Here is a 13643-nt window from a genome sequence, read left to right as displayed (position 1 = left end):
TTTTTCAGAGGTAGATGCAGAAAAAAATATATTCAGTTTGCAACCTGATGGAGGTCAGTATAGATGGACTAATACAACAAGTCCCACACACAGCTAGAAGCCCAATATTTTTTCAGAGGTAGATGCAGAAAAAAATATATTCAGTTTGCAACCTGATGGAGGTCAGTATAGATGGACTAATACAACAAGTCCCACACACAGCTAGAAGCCCAAATATTTTTTCAGAGGTACTGTAGATGCAGATAAAAATTAGTTTTAATTTGCAACCTGATGGAGGTCAGTATAGATGGACTAATAGAGAAAGTCCGACACACTGCTAGAAGGCCAAATATTTTTTCAGAGCTACATGCAGAAAAAAATTATATTCAGTTTGCAACCTGATGGAGGTCAGTATAGATGGATTAATAGAACAAGACCCACACACAGCTAGAAGCCCAATATTTTTTCAGAGGTAGATGCAGAAAAAAATATATTCAGTTTGCAACCTGATGGAGGTCAGTATAGATGGACTAATACAACAAGTCCCACACACAGCTAGAAGCCCAATCTTTTTTCAGAGGTAGATGCAGAAAAAAATATATTCAGTTTGCAACCTGATGGAGGTCAGTATAGATGGACTAATACAACAAGTCCCACACACAGCTAGAAGCCCAAATATTTTTTCAGAGGTACTGTAGATGCAGATAAAAATTAGTTTTAATTTGCAACCTGATGGAGGTCAGTATAGATGGACTAATAGAGAAAGTCCAACACACTGCTAGAAGGCCAAATATTTTTTCAGAGCTACATGCAGAAAAAAAATTTATTCAGTTTGCAACCTGATGGAGGTCAGTATAGATGGATTAATAGAACAAGACCCACACACAGCTAGAAGCCCAATATTTTTTCAGAGGTAGATGCAGAAAAAAATATATTCAGTTTGCAACCTGATGGAGGTCAGTATAGATGGACTAATACAACAAGTCCCACACACAGCTAGAAGCCCAATATTTTTTCAGAGGTAGATGCAGAAAAAAATATATTCAGTTTGCAACCTGATGGAGGTCAGTATAGATGGACTAATACAACAAGTCCCACACACAGCTAGAAGCCCAAATATTTTTTCAGAGGTACTGTAGATGCAGATAAAAATTAGTTTTAATTTGCAACCTGATGGAGGTCAGTATAGATGGACTAATAGAGAAAGTCCGACACACTGCTAGAAGGCCAAATATTTTTTCAGAGCTACATGCAGAAAAAAATTATATTCAGTTTGCAACCTGATGGAGGTCAGTATAGATGGATTAATAGAACAAGACCCACACACAGCTAGAAGCCCAATATTTTTTCAGAGGTAGATGCAGAAAAAAATATATTCAGTTTGCAACCTGATGGAGGTCAGTATAGATGGACTAATACAACAAGTCCCACACACAGCTAGAAGCCCAATCTTTTTTCAGAGGTAGATGCAGAAAAAAATATATTCAGTTTGCAACCTGATGGAGGTCAGTATAGATGGACTAATACAACAAGTCCCACACACAGCTAGAAGCCCAAATATTTTTTCAGAGGTACTGTAGATGCAGATAAAAATTAGTTTTAATTTGCAACCTGATGGAGGTCAGTATAGATGGACTAATAGAGAAAGTCCAACACACTGCTAGAAGGCCAAATATTTTTTCAGAGCTACATGCAGAAAAAAAATTTATTCAGTTTGCAACCTGATGGAGGTCAGTATAGATGGATTAATAGAACAAGACCCACACACAGCTAGAAGCCCAATATTTTTTCAGAGGTAGAGGCAGAAAAAAATATATTCAGTTTGCAACCTGATGGAGGTCAGTATAGATGGACTAATACAACAAGTCCCACACACAGCTAGAAGCCCAATATTTTTTCAGAGGTAGATGCAGAAAAAAATATATTCAGTTTGCAACCTGATGGAGGTCAGTATAGATGGACTAATACAACAAGTCCCACACACAGCTAGAAGCCCAAATATTTTTTCAGAGGTACTGTAGATGCAGATAAAAATTAGTTTTAATTTGCAACCTGATGGAGGTCAGTATAGATGGACTAATAGAGAAAGTCCGACACACTGCTAGAAGGCCAAATATTTTTTCAGAGCTACATGCAGAAAAAAATTATATTCAGTTTGCAACCTGATGGAGGTCAGTATAGATGGATTAATAGAACAAGACCCACACACAGCTAGAAGCCCAATATTTTTTCAGAGGTAGATGCAGAAAAAAATATATTCAGTTTGCAACCTGATGGAGGTCAGTATAGATGGACTAATACAACAAGTCCCACACACAGCTAGAAGCCCAATCTTTTTTCAGAGGTAGATGCAGAAAAAAATATATTCAGTTTGCAACCTGATGGAGGTCAGTATAGATGGACTAATACAACAAGTCCCACACACAGCTAGAAGCCCAAATATTTTTTCAGAGGTACTGTAGATGCAGATAAAAATTAGTTTTAATTTGCAACCTGATGGAGGTCAGTATAGATGGACTAATAGAGAAAGTCCAACACACTGCTAGAAGGCCAAATATTTTTTCAGAGCTACATGCAGAAAAAAAATTTATTCAGTTTGCAACCTGATGGAGGTCAGTATAGATGGATTAATAGAACAAGACCCACACACAGCTAGAAGCCCAATATTTTTTCAGAGGTAGATGCAGAAAAAAATATATTCAGTTTGCAACCTGATGGAGGTCAGTATAGATGGACTAATACAACAAGTCCCACACACAGCTAGAAGCCCAATATTTTTTCAGAGGTAGATGCAGAAAAAAATATATTCAGTTTGCAACCTGATGGAGGTCAGTATAGATGGACTAATACAACAAGTCCCACACACAGCTAGAAGCCCAAATATTTTTTCAGAGGTAGATGCAGAAAAAAATATATTCAGTTTGCAACCTGATGGAGGTCAGTATAGATGGACTAATACAACAAGTCCCACACACAGCTAGAAACCCAAATATTTTTTCAGAGGTACTGTAGATGCAGATAAAAATTATTTTTAATTTGCAACCTGATGAAGGTCAGTATAGATGGACTAATACAACAAGTCCCACACACATCTAGAAGCCCAAATATTTTTTCAGAGGTACTGTAGATGCAGATAAAAATTAGTTTTAATTTGCAACCTGATGGAGGTCAGTATAGATGGACTAATAGAATGATGCTATGCCCAAAAGATTTTACTTCACTAGGTCCAGTAAAAAAATTGGTATTCTATACACAGGTGGTATATCTTGCAACACAGATAGGCTACTCCACTGACTAACACACTCTGCAATAGACCAAAAAGGATTAGCTTTGCTAGATTCAGCCAAATGCTGTGAAAAAAACTTGCACAGCACTGGCACAGACCTGCCTGGCAAAAACTGATAGGAACTGATGTAACCTAGTCCTGAAAAGGACTCCAATTACAATTAGTCTTTACTTCCACAACCTATCTATTTAAGAGCACAGACCTCCCTGATAAAAGTCATAGGAAATGCTGTAACCTAGTCCTTAAAAGGACTGCAATCACAACTATTCCCTACTCCCAAGCTATCTGTATATTTGTGCGAAAATTGGCTTGAAATTAACAAGGTATAGCGCACACAGCAACAGCGGTGCCGTCTAACACGCAGCTGCAGCAGTGAGAAAATGGTGGCGACGGGGAAAATGGCTTGGTCTTATAGGGCAAGGACATGTGACATACACTGCCAATGACACATGCCCTTGCTTGTGTGAAAAAAAGCACTTCGCTCCGTGTGTGCGCTGCTGATAGGCTGACAGATTGCACCTCCCCACTGCAAATGCGGGAAAGAGAAAAAAAAATGGAGATCTTCATTGTTCCTGCAGAGATCCATCCCCTGCCCCTCCCCCCACCCCGCTGTACACTCAAACTGCGCATTAACATTAATTTTCATCATTACTGAGAAAAAATCCAGTTATGATTTTGGTGCACGAACAGTTATCGAACATAACCTCGAACAGCCGAATTTTTATCAAATTGTTCGTGTTCGCCGAACGGCTCGAACACCGCCCAAAACAGCTCGAATTTGAGATTGGCGAACAGTTCGAGTAGAACAACGCTCATCTCTACCAGTGACCGTCCTGTCTGCACAGTCTGAACCTGTCCCAGTGGCCATCGTGTCTGCAGTCTGAACCTGTCCCAGTGGCTGTCCTGTCTGCACAGCAGAACCTGTCCCAGTGGCCATCCTGTCTGCACAGCAGAACCTGTCCCAGCAGCTGTCCTGTCTGCACAGTTTGAACCTGTCCCAAGTGGCTGTCCTGTCTGCACAGTTTGAACCTGTCCCAGTGGCAGTCCTCTCTGAACAGTTTGTACCTGTCCCAGTAGCTGTCCTGTCTGCACAGTTTGAACCTGTCCCAAGTGGCTGTCCTGTCTGCACAGTTAGAACCTGTCCCAGTGGCTGTACTGTCTGCACAGTTTGAACCTGTCCCAGTGGCAGTCCTCTCTGAACAGTTTGAACCTGTCCCAAGTGGCTGTCCTGTCTGCACAGTTTGAACCTGTCCCAGTGGCTGTCCTCTCTGAACAGTTTGAACCTGTCCCAAGTGGCCGTCCTGCCCTGTTGAGAATCTGAATTAATGTTATTTACCCTTGGGGTCAGCTGCTACTGCAGAAAGCCGCCCTGAAGTGTCACCTTACAGCTATCTGCCGCGCAAGCCTGACCTCACCACTACAGGCTCCTGCGAACATCAAGGTAGCTGCATAGTTACGCCCCTCCAGGGCAAATCTGCTTTGTGGCATAGTGGGTCCACGAATTACGTGCTACACCTATATAAATAATCTAGTGATACGGAATGTATAACTGGTGGAGAAAGGTGGAACTTGATGGACCTTAGTATTTTTTCAATCTATGTAACTATGTAATATAAAACTAAATCAATAGTGCAAGGTAGTTGGGCACTTCTGTATTGTCTTTATTGACAGGTTTATCCCACTGGAGCATGTGCTATAAGTAGAGAATATGAAGAGGGTGGTCACAGATGCTTTTATATTTATGGTAATCTACATGGAATTAAAAAGATTAACAGATAATGTTTACTAATTGAGAGAAATGGATTCTGGAGGCGCTCCCATGGAAGGTTTAGTAACCAAAAAAAATTGTTGAATCTTCCAATTGTGGTGCAATCACATGGAGGATATTCCACCATATTTTTTTATCCAGGGATTAATATTTGTAGGTTTATTAAAAGAATCATAAAACCATGAATACACATAAGGGACATGGATGTACAAAAGGGAAAGGGAGAAGGAAGTCTTTAAAAAGGATCACACAACGCGTTTCTGCTCATAGAGCCTTCATAAAGGAAGCCTATAACATACTGTCTGACACCAAATATTACAAACCAATTACATCTGACCCCACCGATGTCTTTGAAAAAGATTATAATAAGCTGATACATGAAGCCTTTCAAGCTAAGATATTGAATAAAAGAGAAAAGCGTTATCTAACAAATAATAGCCCAAATCAAGCTTTCTTTTACCACCTACCAAAAATACACAAAGACACAAAGAATCCCCCCGGAAGACCCATCATATCAGGGATAGGCTCTCTCACTAGCTCTCTATCCCATTTTATTGATCTTTTTCTTCAGACTTATGTCCTTAACTTACCATCCTTTTTAAGAGACTCATCCCAACTCATTCTGGAGACAAAGAATCTACAATGGGGAGAAAACTATATGTTTCTCACCCTAGATGTATGTGCTCTATATTCCAACATAGAACACAGTTTAGGTCTTGATTAGAGATGAGCGTTGTTCTACTCGAACTGTTCGCCAATCTCAAATTCGAGCTGTTTTGGGCGGTGTTCGAGCCGTTCGGCGAACACGAACAATTTGAGAAAAATTTGGCTGTTCGAGGTTATGTTCGATAACTGTTCGTGCACCAAAATCATAACTGGATTTTTTTCTCAGTAATGATGGAAATTAATGTTAATACGCAGTTTGAGTGTACAGCGGGGTGGGGGGAGGGGCAGGGGATGGATCTCTGCAGGAACAATGAAGATCTCCATTTTTTTTTCTCTTTCCCGCATTTGCAGTGGGGAGGTGCAATCTGTCAGCCTATCAGCAGCGCACACACGGAGCGAAGTGCTTTTTTTCACACAAGTAAGGGCATGTGTCATTGGCAGTGTATGTCACATGTCCTTGCCCTATAAGACCAAGCCATTTTCCCCGTCGCCACCATTTTCTCACTGCTGCAGCTGCGTGTTAGACGGCACCGCTGTTGCTGTGTGCGCTATACCTTGTTAATTTCAAGCCAATTTTCGCACAAATCTACAGATAGCTTGGGAGTAGGGAATAGTTGTGATTGCAGTCCTTTTAAGGACTAGGTTACAGCATTTCCTACGACTTTTATCAGGCAGGTCTGTGCTCTTAAATAGATAGATTGTGGGAGTAAAGACTAATTGTAATTGGAGTCCTTTTCAGGACTAGGTTACATCAGTTCCTATCAGTTTTTGCCAGGCAGGTCTGTGCCAGTGCTGTGCAAGTTTTTTTCACAGCATTTGGCTGAATCTAGCAAAGCTAATCCTTTTTGGCCTATTGCAGAGTGTGTTAGTCAGTGGAGTAGCCTATCTGTGTTGCAAGATATACCACCTGTGTATAGAATACCAATTTTTTTACTGCACCTAGTGAAGTAAAATCTTTTGGGCATAGCATCATTCTATTAGTCCATCTATACTGACCTCCATCAGGTTGCAAATTGAATATAATTTTTTTCTGCATCTAGCTCTGAAAAAATATTGGGCATCTAGCTGTGTGTGGGACTTGTTGTATTAGTCCATCTATACTGACCTCCATCAGGTTGCAAACTGAATATATTTTTTTCTGCATCTACCTCTGAAAAAATATTGGGCTTCTAGCTGTGTGTGGGACTTGTTGTATTAGTCCATCTATACAGACCTCCATCAGGTTGCAAACTGAATATATTTTTTTCTGCATCTACCTCTGAAAAAATATTGGGCTTCTAGCTGTGTGTGGGACTTGTTCTATTAGTCCATCTATACTGACCTCCATAAGGTTGCAAACTGAATATAATTTTTTTCTGCATCTACCTGTGAAAAAATATTTGGGCTTCTAGCTGTGTGTGGGACTTGTTCTATTAGTCCATCTATACTGACCTCCATAAGGTTGCAAACTGAATATAATTTTTTTCTGCATCTACCTCTGAAAAATATTTGGCCTTCTAGCTGTGTGTGGGACTTGTTCTATTAGTCCATCTATACTGACCTCCATAAGGTTGCAAACTGAATATAATTTTTTTCTGCATCTACCTCTGAAAAAATATTTGGCCTTCTAGCTGTGTGTGGGACTTGTTCTATTAGTCCATCTATACTGACCTCCATAAGGTTGCAAACTGAATATATTTTTTTTCTGCATCTACCTCTGAAAAAATATTTGGGCTTCTAGCTGTGTGTGGGACTTGTTCTATTAGTCCATCTATACTGACCTCCATAAGGTTGCAAATTCAAAATAATTTTTTGTCTTCATCTACCTCTGAAAAAATATTTGGCCTTCTAGCTGTGTGTGGGACTTGTTCTATTAGTCATCTATACTGACCTCCATCAGGTTGCAAATACAAAATAATTTTTTCTCTGCATCTACCTCTGAAAAAATATTTGGCCTTCTAGCTGTGTGTGGGACTTGTTCTATTAATCCATCTATACTGACCTCCATAAGGTTGCAAACTGAATATAATTTTTTTCTGCATCTACCTCTGAAAAAATATTTGGCCTTCTAGCTGTGTGTGGGACTTGTTCTATTAGTCATCTATACTGACCTCCATCAGGTTGCAAATTCAAAATAATTTTTTGTCTGCATCTACCTCTGAAAAAATATTTGGCCTTCTAGCTGTGTGTGGGACTTGTTCTATTAGTCCATCTATACTGACCTCCATAAGGTTGCAAACTGAATATAATTTTTTTCTGCATCTACCTCTGAAAAAATATTTGGCCTTCTAGCTGTGTGTGGGACTTGTTCTATTAGTCCATCTATACTGACCTCCATAAGGTTGCAAACTGAATATAATTTTTTTCTGCATCTACCTCTTAAAAAATATTTGGCCTTCTAGCTGTGTGTGGGACTTGTTCTATTAGTCCATCTATACTGACCTCCATAAGGTTGCAAACTGAATATAATTTTTTTCTGCATCTACCTCTGAAAAAATATTTGGCCTTCTAGCAGTGTGTGGGTCTCATTGTATTAGGCCATCTATACCAAGCTCCACCAGCTTTTCAATTAATAATAATTTTTCGCTGCATCTAGCCCATAAAATAATTTTTCTTCCCAAAAGTGGTAGCAATAGAAATATGGGGCGCGCTCCTGGCTTACAAAAATATGCGCTTCATAACAAAAAACACCAGCTTAGCGCACTGCATTAATAAGATGGCATCATCGTCTCTCCCAGTGCTATGCCTTCTACCCAGGCTAGCATTCCTGTGCCTAAAACACAATGTATGGGTCCGCGCTAGCCACAATGCTGAGGGGTCTAAAGCTGCTGCTAACGCTTTATAACAATTCAATTGGCAGATTTTCACAGAGCTCTTCCACAATGCCCACCCATCGGGACAACAGTTGCCCACCTTCCCTATGGGATCTAGTGGCGAATAGTTGATGCCATTAATCAGAGCGTCAGTTGCCCCGTCGACGTGGCAAGCATACGGTAAGGCATGGGAAGAGTGGACACGACTAGTAGCAGGCAGACGGGTTGACCAATGTGAACAAGCCAGATCACAAGTCACCATAGAATTTCTCCACCAGCTAATGATGAGGGGCATATCAGGGGCATCAGCGCAGCGGTGTCTGACCGGAGTAGCATTTCACTTCCAACTACTGAATTGGGGAGATGTGACAAAGATTCATCATCAGACAATCCATAAAAGGGTGGAAAAGGGGTCAGCCAAGTCAGGAGTGTAGACGTCCCGTCCCGTGTCACTAAAACTGATTTCTCACATCATATCCCTAACACCATTAACATGACACTCACAATTTGAAGCAACACTACTGTCTACTGCATTTGTGATCGCCTTCTTCGGGGCGCTATGCATAAGCGAATTAGTCCCTCAATCCAAAATTAGCACCAGTGGAGGCTTATTACACCAGGACGTAGTCATAGCCAATAATGCAATACGTCTACGCATACACAAATCGAAAATGGTTCCAGCGGGCAGGGGCACTTGGGTACTTCTACAACCCACAAACGGTACACTGAGTAGGGTAACAATAGTAAAACCATATCTAACCATCAGATCACAAAGTAATTTGTTCCTATCACACATTGATGGGACGCCATTAGCAAGATACCAGTTCCAAGCTATATTTAATAAATGCATAACATCGGCAGGGAACCACCCCAAAGATTACGGGACACACTCATTCTGCATAGGCGCGGCCACAGAAGCAGCAAGAGCAGGACTGTCAGAAACGGAAGTTCAGAGGATAGAGAGATGGTGATCCACGTGTTTGGCAAGATACATAAGACCGGACTTGTTATCCTAACGTGGTTTGTTTCTTTTACAGGTGACGCTAAGCCAACAGTGTGGGTGATAGGCCACTCGTATATATATTGGGCAGATTAAAGGGCGAAAGTCCGCCCAGGCGGGAGGAAATTAGAGTTTCATAACACATATTTCAACTGGAGAGGTATTAGAGGCCTGCTATGGCCACAGGTACTAATGGAGGTAATCAAGGTAGGGAGAGAGGCAAGATGTCTGGTCATCTTAGTTATACAGGCCGGGGGAAACAACCTAGGTCATCACAAGAGCGCATAACTAATGGCAATAATGAAACTAGACACTGAGCTCTTCAGAGAATTTTTCACAAAACTAGCTATAGTATGGTCAGAGATTGTGCCGATAGCGGTATGGCAAGGTGCGCGAGACATCACGGCCATCGAACGGACAAGGCGGGTAATAAATATTCGGATGGCAAAATTTAGAAGAGACAGAGGCGGTGTAGTGGTACGACACCGACAACTGGAAAGAGATAAAGCAGGCCTCATACGGCCCGACGGTGTTCACTTAATGGATATTGGACTGGACATATTCCTGTCAGGACTCCAGGACGGAGTGGAACAAGCGTTAAGAGTGATGGGTGGGGGTCAGAGTCCTGCATACGAGTACGCAGGATCCTCCGTGGCCTGGAAATAGAAAGGACATGTTGGAGAGTTACACTTGTTGGCCAAGTTGCCGGAGTGGAGACCCAGGGCATGCTGCAACAAGCTGAATTATTTTAGAAATAAAATGTCTTTCTAATGGAATGAGTATAAAGAGTTAATAAAGCTGTGACCGATCCTCACCCATCCAGTTGTAAGAGTTACATTATTGTATTGTCAAGGAAAGGGGGGCGGTAGGGGGGCTGAGCGTCTGGGTTTGGTTGGGGGTCCCCACAGTCTGCCTAGGCTAGATGCATTTAAAAATTCTTATTAGATACACAGGCGGTGCAGCTTGCTTCGCAGCTGGGCTACTACGCCCAAAGTATTGCCTAGGCTAGATGCAGTTAAAAATTCTACGCTGACTAGCAGACACTGAAGATTTGGAGCAGACCTCTGAGTAAACAGCTCTTCAGACTCAATCATCTGTGTTACCCCAAGCCATAGTGTATGTAGTTTCTTACAGTTAAAAGGGGGGGGGGAGCGACCCAACCCACCTGGAATTGACGATGCCAACGTCACGTAAGACACAGCAAGGGGACTCCAAAAAGAGTTTCCATTTTTTCCCAAAATTGTGGCACAGACACCACTTAACCCTAGAACGCATACCTGGGGCCTCGCAGTCCCGCCCTGTTAATTGTTTTCTATTTTCTGCAAGATTACTTTAGTTAGAATTTTGAAACTCTAGGTATTCTTCATGTATATAGTTGTTTGTCATTTGAGTTTGAGTTATTCAATGTTATTTGCACACGGGCCTAAAAGGCCCCAGGTATATGAAAGTGTAGATTTTTATGGTCATGCGTTCTAGGGTTAAGTGGCATCAATTGCCCCACAGTTGCTTAAAACTGTTGGTGAGGTGATATTACCAAATCCTCAAACTTTTAGCCTCCCAAGGATAACACAGGATTAGAAAAGTCCTTGCGAATCCATGATTTGTTCATCTTTATGAACGTGAGTCTGTCTACATTCTCAGTGGACAGCCGCGTGCGCTTATCTGTCAGCACACCATCAGCAGCGCTGAACACACGTTCAGAGAGAACACTGGCTGCAGGGCATGACAAGATCTCCAAGGCGTGAGTGGCGAGCTCCGGCCATTTTTCCAGATTGGAATACCAAAATGAGCAAGGGTCCAGTGACACAGTCATGGCTTCGATGTTCACTTGGAGATACTCCTGCACCATCCTCTCTAGGCATTGACTATGTGTCAGACTTCTTGTCTCCTGTGGCCTTGCAAAGGATGGTCTAAAAAAGTGGTGAAACGATTTCACAAAATTGCTGTTACCAGCAGATATTGTGTTACTGTTACGGTTTGAGTGATGAAGACTCGACAGTCCCGCGGTTGGCAAGTTAGAACTGTGAGATTCACTTCGTGCACCACTGGTGTTTTGTGGAAAAGCACATGTAAGATTCTGCAACAGCGTCTGCAGATACTCCTGCATGCGTCAATCCCTTTTTATGGCAGGAATTATTTCGGCAAATTTACTTTTGTACCGGGGATCTAAGAGTGTGGCAACCCAGTAGTCGAGATTACTTCGAATTCTGCAATCTGAGGGTCATGTTGCAGGTAGTGCAGCAAGAAGGCACTCATGTGTCTTGCGCATCCAGGAGGACCAAGTCCTTGTTGTGTTGGTAGCGAGGTAAGAATCATGCTTCTTTCCTCTGCCCTCTCCCCCCAACCTCGCACAACAGAAATGTGATCAAGGTCTCCCTCATCTGATGAGTCTTCCATGCCCATCGCCAGTTCATCCTCCACTTCTTCCTCGGCTCCTGCACCTTCCTCAACAGTTTGGCTGCTACCATGCGCCCTGTTTAATCCCTCTCCCTCACCCTCCCATGCCCGCCTCCTTGGTGCTGCCAACCGTCTGGACCTTGGAGATGTTATCCCTTCCGCATACGTCTCCTCCTCTACTTCCTCCACCTCCTCTTGTCCGACCACCTGACTCTGAATTCTGTTTAATGTGTGCTCCAGCATGTAAATCACCGGAATAGTTATGCTGATAATGGCATCGTCGTCAGCACTAAACATCTTCGTCGCCATTTCAAAACTGTGCAGAAAGGTGTGTGGCGCCCCTGAGGGTGCAGTCACCACAGAGTTACTGCATCTCACCCAGAGGTGTGGTATCTCACCCTCAGGTAAGGAAGGCGTATGGCTCGGGACCCTAACACCTGCATCCAACACATACCCGCAGTGGGGTTAGGGCGAGATTGCTCCTAAGGGAGAGCACAGTCCCAGGTCCCTAGCTGGTGGGAGGATCCTATGTAGTGGGTGCTTAGGGGAGCAGCTTAGGGGAGCACATGATAGGGAGAGTATAAATAGGAAGCCATCTTAGAAAGAGCAAGCCAGTCAGAGGAGGAAAAGTGACAGGAGCAGAGGCTCGGCATGAGCTCTGCTCCGGAGGCGGGCCTAGCCTGGGAGGCCCAGGACTGAAGGAGAGAAGAGAGGAGTGGGAGCAGGAAGGCTCCAGGAACCGAAGGGACCCTAGGGCTACGGGCCGTGCAGAAGGCCACCTGTACTCCCGCTGCTACCAGGAGGTAGAGGGGTCAGGCCAGATAAGGGGAACCGGTCCCTCAACTAGAGGAGAAACAGCAAGGCTCAACTAGAAACCGGAGGCTGCAGCATTTCATGTACTGCAGGCAAAAGTCCACACCAGTCTCACTAAGAAGGTAGCCACATAGGACCCAGGGGACGGAACACAAGTCGCCCGCCAAGGCCCGAGGATACCGGATAGAAGTGTCACTGGGTGCGAGGTGCAGGGAGAAGGCCAGAGAAAGGACACACAGAAGGGGGTCCTGCTAAGTACTCCGGAGCTATCTGGGGGTGGACTGAGCCCCTCACTGAGTACGCACAGCACGACGGGTGAGATAGCTCTGGTACCTGTAATCTGGACTGCAACAACTGTGAGTAAAGATCTTGGGACTGCATCACACGGACTCTGTGTTCATTACTGACTCCCTGCACTACAACCACCATCATCCACCCACACTGCCCTGAAGCTACACTCTTCCTGTGGTGAGTAATAATACCATTGCAGCAAAACCACCAGCTTCAGAGGACTGTTCCGCAGCGGCGGCCCCTTTGGCCGCACTCCACAGGTGGCGTAGTCGGACATTATAAAATCCATATATACAAATTACCATTGGATTGACCGCCCTGGGTCACGGACCGGGTCACCGCCACAGTGACTACAACCCCCAGCGTCTACCGGCCCGGTTCCGGGTACCCCACGGCCCAGGGGGCGCGTCAACTTCATAGGTCCCTGATCTGAGACCACTCCTGCTGTGTGATTTGCCCCACCTCTGGATCTCGTTGGCCCAGGCTATACGTCAGAAGCTATTGCACCAGGGCTTGTCGGTGCTGCCACAGTCGCTGCAACATGTGCAGAGTTGAATTCCACCGTGTCGGCACATCGCATTTCAGCCGGTGAACTGGCAGGCCCAACGACTTCTGTAGAGATGTAAGTCGTTGAGCTGCAGGATGCGAACG

Source organism: Phyllobates terribilis, unplaced genomic scaffold (genome assembly GCF_046119375.1).
Source record: "Phyllobates terribilis strain yellow unplaced genomic scaffold, ASM4611937v1 Scaffold_12__6_contigs__length_324123572, whole genome shotgun sequence".
NCBI classification, from domain to species: domain Eukaryota; kingdom Metazoa; phylum Chordata; class Amphibia; order Anura; family Dendrobatidae; genus Phyllobates; species Phyllobates terribilis.
Note: the sequence above shows the minus strand (reverse complement) of the source record.